The sequence below is a fragment of the Marmota flaviventris genome, chromosome 16 (assembly GCF_047511675.1).
Source record: "Marmota flaviventris isolate mMarFla1 chromosome 16, mMarFla1.hap1, whole genome shotgun sequence".
Taxonomy (NCBI): domain Eukaryota; kingdom Metazoa; phylum Chordata; class Mammalia; order Rodentia; family Sciuridae; genus Marmota; species Marmota flaviventris.
Genome location: NC_092513.1, coordinates 8,471,032 through 8,487,383, shown reverse-complemented (window position 1 = coordinate 8,487,383; position 16,352 = coordinate 8,471,032). Strand labels below are relative to the sequence as shown.

Genomic DNA, 16,352 nt, shown 5'->3' with positions numbered 1-16,352 from the left:
AATGAGCTTTCAGCCTGAGCTGAAAGAAATTAATTTTTCAAGACTTGAAATAATTTTTTGTTCCTCCAAACTTCCACAAGAATGTTGCTGGCTGACTGTTATTTCAACACCGAGGGAGCAAATAGTCCTTATTAACATATTAGACATAGCCATAATATGATGTTGATGATGATGATGTTGTTGTTTGTGGTCTTGGTTTTGGCCTCAGCATTTTAAAAGGTAACGATAATAATAAATAAATAAATAAAATAAAAGAGTTGCCTACATACTAGGCAACTATTTTCAGGAAGCATAAGTCAGGCAAAATATAGAAATATTCCAAGGGACACTGTAAGTGCCCCATAACATCTACCAAGTTAGAATTCATTAATGTTTTCTATTTCGCTTTTATATATGGAAAAATTTATTTGACTTTCATTGTCCTACTTTTCCTACAGTATATTGAGTATGTAGGTGTGGGTGTAAATTACTTTCCTTTTTAATGCATAGATCTCTGGAGCAACAGAGGACACATTTGAGATCTGATACAGAAATTACCATGAGATCTTGAATGTTGAGACCACTGCTGAATTGGGAATGTCATTTGTATAATCTCTTTTAGGGTAGCAGAGGAAAATTTTTGAGTGAAGAATAGAAGAAAACATCTTATGACCAAGAGAGTGGGCTGTATGGATACTATATATAAATGGGTATTTGTGAGTGCATTTGTGTGTGGGGGGTGTCAATATTGCTGCCCTTTCCTGAGGGAAGCTTATGTTCCCAAGCATAAATGGCAGGCTTGATCCTGGTACTTGTTTGGCTAAAGAAATATGTGTTACTTTCCAGAAGGGAAACCATGGTTCCATATGTAGAAGGATAGGGGTTTATTTTATATTTAAAGCCTAAAAAATGGATGCATCAAGATGTATGTTCAACACACAATATATTTCATACTTTTATACTTCTACTCCAGTTAATTTATCACTAGAGAGGATTAACCCAAACCACCAGCAGCTCAAAAGGAATCATTTTACTTCAGTTGTGAAGTCCTCTACTATTTTCTAATTAAATATCATCACTGAATTTGATGGTTGGGAATAAAAATATTCACCGTGAAAATAAGATTTTTGCCTTAGATAGCATTCAACATTTCCATAGTTTCACGTATTGTGGAGAAGCAAAGAAAAATCATGTCTGTGTTATTGCTGAGCTTTTCAATTTCATAGTAGCAAATTCTTCAAATTGCAATTAGCGTTTAATTAGAATTGCCAAAATCAAAGTTTCTGTTAACTCCCACAAGTCAACAGATTTTAAATAAATTAAAATGAGATATTAATCCTCTGTACTGTAGAGAGAATAGATATTCTTGGGCCCAAAGGAGCAAATCCAGAATCTGATTAAACAAATGATCAAATTAAAAAATTCCTTTTTGGGTGAGTTGTTTTTCATTAGCAAATATAGCATTAAAAATTCCAATTTTATATATATTTTAAAAAGTGAATATCAGTTCTCACCATTTCATCAAAGTTTTTCTGTGTTTATGAGTTACATTTTAAAATGGAAAAATTTAATCATCATATATCCACATTAAAATATCAAAATAATACTTCAGTATATGTGGTGAGTAAAGCAGTGAAATAAAAATACAACAGTACAATAAGCAATGTTGTTAGAGACAGAAATAGGCATATGCTGAACTCATAAGTTTCTGTTTCTTGCATCAAAGAAGGAATGTACATAATATAAATTAAAAAGACTCATGAATATTCAACCTTTAGAACTGGTGTCAGAAAGGCTAAAGGGTGGAATGAAATATTTGCCAAACATTTTGTAAATCATTATCACATCACACAAAAAAAGGAAAATAAAGGGGAAAAAGTCAATTGGACTATCACCACACAGTACTAACATGGTACTTTAACATGTGGGCTCAAATGACCAGAATATTTTATACACCATTATAATCATTGTTGCAAATAATATTATATCTTGTTTTATTGATAATTATAACGTTTTCCTGTTGCTTTTTAGTGTCCACAGATAGTGTTTCAAGGGATACAGTATTATCTCAAGGGATATAAATCAAAGCATTAATCTATCTTCCCCAATTGGAGGTTATTTGGATTTTTCCCCAACATTCTTCTACCTAGAGACTCTTAAAATATCCAATACACATATTTTTTTTTCATTTCAAAAGTTCTCAAGGTGGAATTACTACCTTGTATAAATGAAAATGGTTCTTAATATGTGTGGTCTTACCAATCTTCTTTCATTCTCAGTAATAGTTCAAATCATGGAAATGACAGCTGCTACCTGATGCAGAATGGTAACTGCATCTAATTAATGCAAAAGTAAGGTGACCCTCAGAGAATCTATTTATAAAATTAAAAAGCTTTTAGTTGCTTAATTTGTGATGTTCTTAGTTGTATTTTTTAAATTCCAGTTATTTTATATTTATATATATATATATATTATATTTAGTTATTTTAATAAATATATATTATATTTAATATATATTTAATTAAATATAATAATTTTATTATATTCATTATATTAATATATTATACTAATATAATATATTACTTTAGGAGTAATATATATCACTTTAGGAGATTCAAAAAATATTGATACTTAAGTTTAACCTCCAGAAATTAATTAATATATTAATTAATTGATTAATATATTGTATTGAATATAAAAATAATTAATAAATATATATTATATTTAGTTATTTTAAGCCCATTTTATATTTTCATACTTTGCATATTTTAATTTTAACTTTTCATTAAAAATTTTATATGTTTGATGCTTTGATAAATTAATGAACATTACCTTCTCTTCTCATGGTTTATCTTTATGTGTATGTTTTAAGAACATGTTAGATCCACTCAAATTCAAGTATGTACTTCAGTGTTCTTAGCTGTAGTTATTAGGCAATATACTGGATCTCTAGAACTTTTTCATCCTATGTAAATGAATCTCTGTACCCTTTGACTAAAATCTTCCTGGTTCCCACCACATACTCCCTGATAAAAAAGCATTCTGTTCTCTCCTTCTGTAAATTGGACATTTTTGGATCTTATATGTGGGGAATGGTCTTTGACTGCCTTGGAGCTGTGGTTGCACTTTACCCTGGGAACTTTCTATGAAAAGGTGCAGACAAGATTGTCCAGGAGCTATGGTAATGCCCTGCTGAGAAAGTTCTGTGCAAAGGCATGGAACTATATATCAGTCTTGACCTTGAGCTCAGACACAGGCTGCCAGTGATAGAGAATTCTGAGCATAACAAGGTAACCATAATATCTTGCAAGCACTGCAACCTTCAAGACTGCCTGCTTTGCAGAAACTTTCCCACAAATAATCTTTTTGTGATAATACTTATAAAGTAAACATGCTGTGCTGGCTTTGGGTTACTGTTCTCCCATCAGAGGTTGGTGTCCCATCTGGTCCCAGCTTCTCTCTATAAATGTCTGTGTGTCTTTCTTAATCCCTCATTGCCCCTCACTGGTTTCTAGGGCTCTGCTGTACAGGTTGTGGCACTTACATATGAATGAGATTGTGCAATTTTTATCATCGTGTTTATTTCACTTAGCATATTGTCCTTCAGGTTCATCCATGGTTTTGCATATGGCAAGATGTCATTTTTTAAAGGCTTAATATTATCCCATTGTTTATGTTAAATATATAATGATATTTAATAAGTATTAAGTACATTATAAATTTATTATGCTGTATTCATTTACAATGAACATTCAGCTTGTCCATATCAAGATTTTGCGGACAGTTCTGCAATGATATTAGAGTGAAGATATCTCTTTGATATATATTTATGCTGAAGAGAAATTGCAGGATCAAATAGTCATCATAGTTTTAATTCTTTTCAGGAACCCATATCATTTTTCATAATTGCTATACCAATCAACATTCCCACCGAGAGTGTACCCAGTGTTCCCTTTCTCCGCATCCACACTAAAACTTACTACTGTGTCTTTGGGAGGATAGCCTTCCTAAATAGTGTGTGAGCTGATAGCTCACTTAAGGTTGAACTTATATTTCTCACCTTTTTGTATACCTGATTATTTGTATGTCTTCTTTGGAAAAAGTGTATTCAGGTCTTTTGGTCATTTTGTTTAACTAAGTAATTTGGTTTTGCCATTCAGTTATATGAAATCCGTATCTATTTAGAATATTGACCCCTTATCAGTTTTCCAGGGTTTCCCACCTTGAGACTGTTTTCATTTTGCTCACTGTTCCCTTTTTCATGCATAAGCCCTTTAGTTTTCTCTTGTTCCAGCTTTGTTTTTGCGTATTTATTGCCTGTGCTTTTGGTATCAGATTAAAAAAAATCACTTCTGAAACAAACAAAAAAAAAAAAAATCAAGGAGCTTTTACTGTTTTTTTTTTCTTACAACTATATGGATTCAGACTCTGTGCTTATGTCTAGATCATGTTGAGTTGGTGGTGAGGATATTATTAAGGGTTCAATTTCGTTCTTTTGCACATGGACATCCAGTTTTCCCACACCACGTGTCATAGAGACCTCCCTCCCTAATCATGAATTTCTACGTGCTCCTGTTGACACTTAGATGGCCATACATGCATGAGTCTGTTTCTGGGATCTCTGTTCAGTTTCACTGGCCTATTTGCATGTTTTTATCCCCCAAACATACTGTTTTGATTGTTGTAGCTTTTTAACATAACTGGGAATCAGGAAGTGATTGCCTCCAACTTTGTTCTTTCTTGCTTTGACAATTCAAGTGTTTTCACGGTTCCACACATACATTACATGTTTTTGAAAAATATTATTGTAATTATGATAGGGATTGAATTGAGTCCATAGATTGCTTTGCATAATATGCATATTTTAACAATATTACTTGTTTCAAATATTACTTGTTTTATTTATGTCTTCACTTTTTTATTAGCCCTTATAGGTATCAGTGTTCAATTCTTCCACTTCCTAAGTTAAATTTATGAAGTATCTTATTTTTTGATGTTGTAAATAAAGGTGTTTCTTAATCTAGTTTTTGGTAGTTAATTGTTGTTCAAATAAATACTACTCTTTTGTGTATGGGCAGTCTGTACACTACAGAATTTGTTTATTATATCTAACAAGCTTTTCTTGGAGTCTTTGGAGTTTTCTTTTTTAATATTTATTTTTTTAGTTGTAGTTGGACACAATACCTTTATTTCACTTATTTATTTTTATGTGGTGCTGAGGATTGAACCCAGGTTCTCGCACATGAGAGGCGAGTGCTCCACTGCAGAGCCACAACCCTAGCCCAAGTCTTTAGAGTTTTCCACATTCATATCAGATCATCTAAAAACAGAGGGATATATATATATATATATATATATATATATATATATATATTTTTTTTTTTTTTTTTTTTTTTTTCTTTTCCAATTTGGATATCTTTTGCTTCTTTCTTTTGCCTAATTGCTCTGGCTAGGACTACTTTGAGCAGAAGTGGTGAGAGTGGGTCTCTTGGAGGAAAAGCTTTCTTTTCCCCATCCATTACTATGTTAGCTGTGGTGTTTCATAAATGGCCTATATTGTGCTAATGTAGGTCCTTCTATATCTATTTGTTTAGACTTTTTATCATGAATAGCTGTTGAATTTTGTTAAATTCTTTTTCTGCATCTATTGAGATGATCCTGTGGGTTTTACCACTCATTTTCTTAATATGGTATATCACCTCATTTGATTTGTACACATTGAAATCTGTTTCTTTAATTCAATTGCAGTACTTACTCTTGTTCTTTGCACTTAGAAGAAAAAAGTTTCAATAAATGAGGATGTTTGATATACTTAGTGAATCGTTTTGTGTTTAAAAGATACAAATCAGGGTAAAGTAGTTTCTAACTGCCAGATTCTTATATTCACAAATAAAACTGCATAGAACAAGTGCTAGTATACAGTAATTGAAAATTGAAAGGTCTATGTTAAGTAAAGGGAAGAAAATATTCACCTGGTCTTGAGGTGACATTCATGCTTTAGGCAATTCATTATTTTCTTTGTTGAAATATGATTTATTCAGCTAGGTGCTCACTACAATTCTGGGTGCAAAAATATATAGAGAAAACATTTTTTGGTAGTGTTAAAGTCTTTTCAGTAGTGTTAAAACTAGATGCACAATAGTATCACTTTAGGAGATTCAAAAAATATTGATACTTAAGTTTAACCTCCAGAAAATCTTATTTGATTGTTATAGGTGCTATTAGAAAGCTTCTCAAACTATTTCAATGCATGATCAAATGTCAGAAGCACAGGTCTAATAAAAAAAAGGCTGCTACAATTGAGATTCAAATTTGTTTAACTATAGTATACCTGGATCACATATATTTATGGTAACAAATTTTACCAGCACAACATAAAAATAAAATGGTCTGCTACCCAAGTAAATTTTTTATGTGGTCTAAACCTAACACTGTAACATACAAAATTAATTAATGTAATGCTTCTTCTAGTTTTGAAAGAAATTCAGAGATGAAAAGTCATTTAAGCAGATGGAGAGTGAAGTTAGTGTTTTGCTAAATGCATTCTGGATGTAGTTTTACAGTTAGCAATTATCACCTTATTGTTACAACTTAGCTAATTTTGGCCTCACATTTGAATACCTTCAGGTGTCAAAGAGGTGAATATTTTCAGAAATTGGATATCATCAACAAATAATGAATATGAAAGACACTTTGATCAAGCTAACACATTAATCATCTAAACTCATGTCCAATTTTTAAACAATGTTTATTTGGAAAGGCATAGACATCATTTCCCAGTCCTAAATCCATTTCAGTAAAAATCTCATCAATTTATTCCCAGAGATTTTAAGATTGTGAGAATAGTGACAGACTGTAATTCACATTTATCTATGAAAAGGATGCGGTAAGTGTTTCAGATAAGATTAAAAAGAAATCTTAAAGAAGGGGCCAACTACAGTTTCACCTGGGAACCCAGGTGGTGACAGCTTCTCATGAGATCACCAGGCCCTGAATAGACTATCACAGTCAGCCCAGTTCATTTAATATTCATTCCTTTATAACCTCTATGTAAATGTTATAATATACTTCATTTCTTCCCCCAAAGAATTTTACTACATAAGGGATATTGAAACATAAATATTTGACTCTATATGAGTCAAATATAACAAAATAAATGTGAAATAGATCTGGAACAATTTTCCATGCTTTTTCCTTCACATGCTCAGGCCCTTATGATTGTTTGTATTAGTTATTTATTTTCTGACGCCCCAACTGGGATGCATAGTGGGGATGGCAGGGTTTTTGACTCTGCCAGCAACTTATCTTGAAAATAATGAAGGCACCACCAAAGGAAGAACAAGGCTGTGGAAGAACAAGGCCAGCACAGGTCCCACAGCCCAGTTTCCACTCATTGTCAATCTGAATTGCCCCATTAGTTCCATTTCTCTTTTGATGGATAATTTGAAATTCACTGATATTGTTCTTTTGCCTGGCTGCTGCTTCTGCCCCATCTTAACCCAATGGAGTCCAAACCATCCTGCCTGGCATTGCATCAGCTACAATTTTGATGAGTTATACATGAGTGGAAAGGGGAGCCCGAGTCAAGAGGCTGAGTCAGGATGAGAAATTTTAACAACAGGCATATGGAAAGGCTTAGATCATGGTCTGTCATTAGCTTTTCCTCCCTGTTTTGTGTGCTAGACAAACACCCTTTCTTTACTTTTTTTCTTTTTAACATCTGATACTTCATTCCCCCTCCTCTTCCTGCTCTATCCTTCATTGCCCCTTGATTTATGAATGGTTATGATTAATGATGGATGTGACAAACGTTATTATATTAGATAAATGATGATAGAAAGATGAATATCTTTCTCTTCTCTTTCTTTATCCCCTATTTTTTGTTTTATTTTATTTTATTATTTTATTTTCTGCTCTTCATTCTTTTGGTAGGTAACCCAGGCTGAGACAGTACTGGGATACTATCAAGTTATTTCTTGGCACAGTTGTTGATTTCTAAAAATAGCTTTCTGTTTATTTGTTTATTCTGTTTTATTCTCATGCTCACTCTAATTGCCCTCCTTCTGTGTGCTGCTCTTTATATTATTGTGTGTTTATTGTATGCATGTTTGTGCATGATGTGTCCTTTGCTTTATGTGTGTGTGCACAGAATTTGTGCTAATTCTGTTTCCTCATCTTATCTGCTAGAGAAACTCTCATAGAACCCTGAGGGGAGACACAGCGAATGTGTGGCAGCACTGTTCAGGAAGTCTCAGGAAGAGGTGGCTGGGACGTTAGCTACTGGGGGAGTAGAGAGGAAAATCTGGTGGACGTGCAACATAGGGGACTCCACTGCATGGAATTTTACATGAACAACTACACTGAATGCTCCTAAAAACATGCTTAATGTAGAAAAGGTAGAAAAACATAATATATTTTTTAAAGTAATATATCCTTCTGCTCTGTGACAATGATTGAGTAATGCTAGAAGACGAAGGTGAAAAATATAGATCTGGCCTAGCTTCTGAAATTTTGACACTAAGTATGATACATTGGGTAAAATAGTCAGATCTGGAAGTTAACTAAGTTTACCATTGGTATTATCTTGAGTTAGTGTTTAGCTACGTGTGTTATACTTTGCTGACCTGCAAAATGAAGAATAATATGTGGGCTTACATAAATTTAACTACTGAAATGTCTGTATTTGGTTTAATAAAAACATTAAGGGAAATAAATATTGTAGTATATGTTAAAATATTAAAAATGATACATAGTTGATCTACAAACATCATGGATCAAATGTTCAGCATTTAATTTACAGTGTTTAATTTAGTCTTTCCTTATATAGCCATAGTTGACAGAATGCTCCAATATTGAATATATAATAATGTTGTAATATGTTATAATATTTTACTATTATTATAAATCTATACGTGTTGTTATAGTAATTTAGGAATATAAATATTAACAGTTATTTTTTTTACGTCAGCCTTATCACAACATTGAAATTAGGTACAATGATTACAGACTTTTGAAGCTTCAGGAAGCAAACAATAAGGCAGGAGTCACTGATGGGAAATGAAGTGCTAAGACCCCTCCCCAGAGGTTGAAGCGCATGAGCAGAGCATGTCCCCTGGGGAACTGCCATGTTTGACTCCATGACAACACTCACATGGATTCAGCTACCTTTCCCTGCAGTAGAAAGTTTAAAGATGAAAGGTATATTAAGTGCTATTCCTTTCATGTTGAATTACCAAGCAGGTTTAGTCAGATTGTTATTATTAATTCCTGGTGAGCCATTTTAATACTTGAATTTTTTTTTCCTGGCTTTAATCAGAATGTTCTTTTCACACAAAATCAAAATGGAGTTCAGAGGCAAGTATTTGAAATAATGTTCCAGAATAAAAATAATAAAATAAAGTGTGTTTTATTATATTTAGGGAAGGAAATAAAAGCTTGTTTGAGGTTTTCCTATGTAAAAAATAAATATAAGAAATAGTGAGATGGCTTGGGTGTTAAAATTATGTTTGAGAGAAAGCATGTGTCAAGGGTAGATTTATTTTTTCAGATTTAAAGAAAACAAAATAAATATAATAAAATCCCTCCTTGGGTCTGAAATGCTATTTAATTCTTACTTAAATCACTACTGAAGTAGCTTTGGGAATGGGAAGGAATTATAGATCCTATGGCACCCTTATTACAACTTAAGAAGACTACTATCTGTGGTCTGAAGTGGAAACTAAATCAAGTAACTTTGGAAAACAAATTTGGGAGAAAGAGAAAACAACATTTGCTAATTTATTTTGGATAATGTCACAATTTTATGAATACTATATATTCAGAAATCTATGTTATCTCTATATTGGAAATATGGAATTTCAAATCAGTATTAAAAAGTATAACTATATATGTATGCATGTATATATGAGTATATATACATATATTCTTCATAAGTTTTCTGTTACACAGAAATGCCTGTGTAGATAGTAATCACCTAAAAAACACAATAGTCTGCTAAGTGAGCATATGCTATTTCCTGTGAATTAAAAATATTTAGCCATATTTTTACTCTGTCACCTTATGAGTTGTCTAGGGATACAGTTAAAACAACATAGAAAGCAAACACCTCTCTCTTGGTCAAAAAAGACATCAGAGATTTGTTTTATGGCATGTTCTGTCTTCAGATTTGTGTAAGCAAAGAGATTTCAGAAGTCCTACATCTCGAGGGTAGAAAGGCCAAGATCAGAGGAGTCATTCTTCAGCTGGAAGAATCAAGGCAACATGGGACATCTGGAGTTTCCAGAGGCCAGACCTGAGCTTATACTATCCACCTCTGATTATCCTAGGTGCATGTACATTTGCACAAATGGTGTGTCCCTACTTCATGTATAACCAGAAAAGTAAAAAACTGAGCTCCTTTGTGTACAATGAATTGAAGAGCATTCTACTGTCAAGTATAACTGATTTGAACAAATAAATATATATTTTAAAAAACAATATATCCATTTAATAAAATTAATATAGTACTTTTTTTTTTTTAAGTCATAGAGCCAGGAGCCAGGCAGATGGAAAATAAGGGTATAAGGTATTCAAAGTTGGGTGGGTAGAAGATGCTCTGAGCTTGAGTGACTAATTGCAGACATGACAATAAGCTTTGTCCCTCCCTGGAGTCCTTCTTATTGAGGGAATAGAGGCCAATTTCCTCTGATTCACAACAAAAGGGAAGGGTAAATGGAGAAGACAAATTCTATTAGAGGTACTATCGATAGATAATTTGACCTGTAGAGAAAACTATTCACATATGAAAACAAATTTTAATTGGGAGGCACAGCAATTTAGAATAGATTGATATGTTTTTCCAAAGAACATGGGTTCATTCATTTTTTTAAAAGATTCAGAATAGAAGTAGACAAAGACATTGGCAGAGTCTTAAAACCAAAACAAAGGACTACTTCAGAAAGCAAAGGGACTGTGTTGTTTGGTAGGAAACAGAATGGAAATAATTAGTTCCAGAACTGAGAGGCAAGTTGCCATGAGAATCAATGGCACTTATTTTAAGGCCAAAAGAGAAAATTACTATGTAGAAAGTGTTTGATGATGTTAACATTTAACAGTATTGAGAATGGGAAACTACTGATGTATGTGTCTTGTTCTCATTTCAGAGAGATAAGACCTAAGTTCTTGCTGAAATTACAAATGCTATTGCTTTCACAAACAAAATATTTTATTTTTAGTAAAATTTATATAGATAATGAAGCACATCAAAGTTTTTGGGTTTTGTTTGTTTGTTTGATTCAATAACATGAATAGCTCAGTGAAGGGAAGATGATTTTGTCATTACTTGGTAACAGCGTATTGGATTGGAGGACATACTTAAGATTAAAGTTAATGCCTTTAATGTTGGACTTGTGTGTTCCTGAGGTGATAAGCACGTTTTAGACCACAACAGGCTATAACCCATCCAGACTAGGATAATGCCGAGAAACAGTTTAGATTCAGAACTAGATTAACAGGCAGGGAAGGAGGTGAGACAGACTCTGGGTCAGAAGGTAGGGAAGAGTGGCCTGGACTTTACTTGCTAGGTAAAGTGGGAATAACATCCCAATCTTTTTATTCTCTGGTCATGAATTAGAGAGTAGGATGAAATGAAGCTCTTTATTTTTCCCTTGTAGCAACATTACTCTATTTTCAAAGTAAATACAATTTAAACCTATTCCTTTCAAAATTTTAAAATAATTGTTTTCCATAGTTATTTTAAAAATGTTTAACAGGGCTTAAAAGATCTTTAAGAATAGCATACCTTCATTGGATTGGGACATTGGACCTGTTGCTTGAGGTCAGGTGATGGTTTTGATGACCCCAGGTAGTGATTTTCATATCCATGATTCTATGGAAACTTTTTGCTTCGTGACTTTATTAAAATAAGTTTGCAGTTCTAATAAGTCATAAAACAATCTAATGTACATTTTCCAATTTTCTTGATTGGCATTAGATCAACACATATGTTTCCTTTCATGATCATGCCATTTGTACCATGTCAATGTGTATACTTTTAGAAATTGAATTTTCCATATGCAACAAGCAAGATTCATTTTTATGAATTTGCATGCAATATCCAGGTGCAAAACATTAAGTCTATTAACATTTTCACTTTAAAATTGTGACAGTTGGTTTAAAATTTTATGTTCAATATTATGCATTCTAACAGTGAGATTTTAGACTCTCGACATGTTGATGGAGAAGGTATTTTTTTTTTTAAGCAAACTAAAACTTACTTCATAGTAAAACTATTTCATATAAACACAGAACTGCTTTTTTCTTGAGTATTGCATAGGTGTGATATTGCTCTGAGTGTCAATTTACCAATGCCTACTGCATAAAGTAATAAGTAAGTAGAAGGCATTTGTCTTGTCCATGGAATTCTGAATACAAGAATATGTATTCCAGGTTCTTAAGTAGGCAGTGATGATTCAATGGTGATATAAAAATGCTAAGGAAACTGACAGCCACCTAAAAGATACTAAAATATATTTGGAAAAATGCATGCTCTTGGGTTTTGCAGAGGTTATGATCTATTTGATAAAATAGACAAAAGCAATTATCCTGGAGAGAGTTTAGTAGCTTATTGGGGGCAACTAGGGACAACTAGCTTAGGCTAGTCAGAAAGCTTCTTGGAAGAAATATAAGCTATAGGGCAGACCTTGAGAATCTAAGGGTGAACAGAGGTTAGCGTTAGCCGGGGCCAGGGCAGGTGGAGAGAGGGAGCAGAAGGAGAGCCTTGAAGACCGCGTAATGAAGAAGAGGCTGGCGAGTCCAAAGAGGAGTGACAGCACTGCTGAAATGTGGCTGGCTGGGAGAAGTGGTAGGGGAGAAAACAAAAAGTCACTGGGGCCGAGCACAAGGCTTAGAGCCAGCAGAGAACTCAAACTTTATTCGGAAGAAGAGGCAAGCCATGCAAATATTTCAGGCAGGACGGTGATATGGCTGGTGACCATGGCAAGGTGATGACCATCTTCTTTCCAATACGCCTTGTCCTCCGGCCTGAAGGTGAGGCGGGGGTCCTCACTTGCCTACCCCAGCCCTTCAGACCTCTGCTCTTCTCTCTCACTCCCCTCTTTGTGCACACACACCCCTACTCCCATCACGTACCTGGCATACCCTGCTGCTAATCCTCATCACTCCTGGAGACTTCAGCACTTATCTCCACTCTTCAGAACACCACTCCAGGTGATTTTAATACCCAGAAAGACAATTTTTAGTACATTGAACTGTTCATTCCTCAATTCTTCTCTTCCAATTATCTAGCCCAACACAGACCTTAGCACCCTAATCTCAAAATCATATATAAATGTGGCTGTGTTTCCCCAGCATCTCAAATTTAGCATCCTGTTCTGCAAACACATTCTTTTTTCTTTACAGTTTATTCCCTTTCGTCTTCCAAGTACCGTCATTTGTCCACCTCTATTTCTGTCACCCTATGCACATTATAAATGGTGTGGCTCAACATTATAACCATTTAATTGAGGTCCAATTTAGATATAGGTAGACATAGATAAATAGACTAGACAGGGATATATAGATATAAATATGTGTGCAAGTATACATATGTGTAGACATGCGTATACACTTAAACTTTATATATAATAGTAGACTAAATCTCCACAAGTAATTACAGGTACTCGTAGGTTAATTAAAGCAGCACTTTGAGCTAACATCTTTTAAAAGACCTATTGTTATTGTTATTCTAAATATAAGAAGCCTTCATTCTTAATCAGGTTGGATGATATGCTTCCTTATTAATGTAACCCATATGTAAAGAGGCATGTGTTAGATATGTGAGGATAATTTTGGCACTGCTTGTAGAAACTTCTATCCAAATGCAAATTGTCTTAAGAGCTCATCCAGCTGGGTGCATACTCCATTAGGAAAGCACTCTTCAAACCCATAGTTCTCAACTCAGCAGGTCCTAGAGTAGCTTGTTGGAGGTCCATGAGGTCAACACTATTTTAATAATAACTTTAAGGTTCTCTTTGCCTTTTTCTCTGTATTAAATTTAAATTGTTCATTGAAAAATTATCAGTAAAAATATTTACGATTAGTTCTGAGATTATAGGCAAGGGCTGTGTTCAAAGTAAGAAATGGCAGGCAGACGAGGGTGAGTTGGGAAGCTGAAAGTCATCTCAAGAAAGCGCTTGCTGCTTTCTCATCAGTTTTCATTTATACAGAGCAGAAATTCTCTTCTAAGGAATGTGCTTTAAATACCAATGCTCTGTCTTTATCCCTTCAGCACTAAAGAGTCTCCTTTGGCTTTTGAAATACCACTAATGCTATGACTAGAAGTGATGTGTTTCAGTGAAATTAAACTAAAAATGTGCCACTTTTATTCTACTTACTATTTTGTGAAGAATTTTTTTCTTTCTATTTTGATATGGCATCAATTTTGTAAATTGTGACTAGGCATGTACTCTACCCTGCTGCTATTCAAAACAGCTTACCAGTGATGACAGCAAACAACCATGAATCGGTCTTAGACTTAGTTTTACTAGGAAATATGTATAACAGAATACTTAAGCATTTTGCTTTATTGTAAATACTTTACATGCCATTTAACTACCTTTTTTTAATATTCATCACTTCAGATACTGATATATGTTCAGAGGAAATTAATCAAAGTTTTTGGTAGAGTAATATCTAGAAGGAAATGTTATTTTGGACCTAGTTATGAGTAAATTTATACTAGACAAATCAGGAAGCTTAGAATTCAGATTAAATCAACAAATACTGAGGTGCCCTTTTTTTCTATATCAAGGCATTTTTGAAACAGAGCATTTTTAAATTCCTTCAAACTGTTTCAAACAGTTTCTTCAAATTGGCATAAAAATATGGACAATATCATGCTTATAGATTATATATGTAAAAGTTTGTATGCAATTCAGTTTGTCTTGCTTTTAAATAGATATACATGTGTTTTACTAAAAGATGTTTTTAAAAATTTAAACCCATGAAAGGATTGATTTGATTTGTTTTGCTTAATTTTCCATACAAGGAAAGAAACCCATAGAAATGGGTTTAGGTGTCTGTAGCCCAAAGAGCTTTATTAACGAAGGAGAGGATGCGGGATAAAATGATTTCCCCTGTGTTTGTCATTTTGAAACTGTCATCAGGAAGGATGTATGTATTGTAGAGGAAACGTTTCTTCCTTGTACCACATATGCTTATTGTCATTATAGTCCTTTTTAGACCAGGTTCTCTTCTAAATTTAAAAAAAAAAATCAAATATCAGGTTATAATGTCATCCCTTTTCTCTGAGGGACAGTAAATATTACTCCTCTAACTTATAATACAATCATAAAATTGTTTCTTGTTTTCTTTTCATAAAATACATAAATAGTTTTTTTATTTCTTATTGTTTTATTTCATGCAGTCTGCTTTATTGTAAAGCACCTTTTTGGAGGCCTTTCCTTTGCTTTTTCTACTCATGTTTTTGTGAATCTATTTTGATGTCACATCATTTTTCTAATTTGGGATCTTTTAAAAAAAAATTAACAATAGCCTGAACCTGTTTTAATAAATAAGCCAAGAGGGCTTGTTTTTTTTTTTGTTTGTTTGTTTGGGGTTTTTTTGTTTTTGTTTTTGTTTTTAAGAATTTTTCACTAGTTCCTAATTTTTTTCTTTTGTTTTTGTTTTCAGATGAAGACTATGTAGCTTTTAATAAATTGCTTTTTCTGTGTTTTATGAAAATTGCAGTACCCTTTGTGGCAAGGAATTATCTGACTCACTGGTAGATTGTCACGTCATGGGCAGGTGCACCTTTAAAAACTGGCTTGAGTTGCTGTAGTGCCAAGGTACATTGTAATAAATAAGTGAGTAAATAAAACCAAGTAAATTGATTTTGAATTCTCATGTTCTTAATATTTAATTTCCTCTAAGAGAGTTTTATAATTTAGCCACACTTCATCTTTGTGTGTGTGTGTGTGTATGTATATATATATATATATATATATATATATATATATATATATATATATATATATATGCTTTTCTTTGAGTTCAAATAAAACAGAATTTGATACACCTAGATTCAACAGAGCTGGGGGATGAGTCTGATAGTCCATAGCTTGTGATAACAGATTGGAACTCTGGAGAAAAATGGCAATTAAGTTTCTTTCATTGAGTTTCATGATGCTGGATTCCTCCCCACATCTGAAGGCAAAGAGGCACATAGCCCAGAGTTCCTAAAATGCTTCCTCTGATAAAGCAGACATCTGTCATGTGTTAATTGAGCAAAGATGACATAGGGAAGGAAGAGCTGTCAGTTCCCTGGGTGCTTTATTAGTGCTCTCTACTGTTCAGGTGTTCAGAGCAAAGTGGGAAATAGGTACATTTTATGATGA

At 33.4% G+C, this 16,352-nt stretch overlaps 1 protein-coding gene across 1 annotated transcript in view; it reads left to right on the top strand.

Annotated features, from left to right (window-relative positions):
* The window catches only part of Ccdc102b (coiled-coil domain containing 102B), a 214,597-nt gene that overhangs the window by 188,375 nt on the left and 9,870 nt on the right, over positions 1-16,352 (top strand). The gene's annotated exons all lie outside the window — the stretch shown is intronic.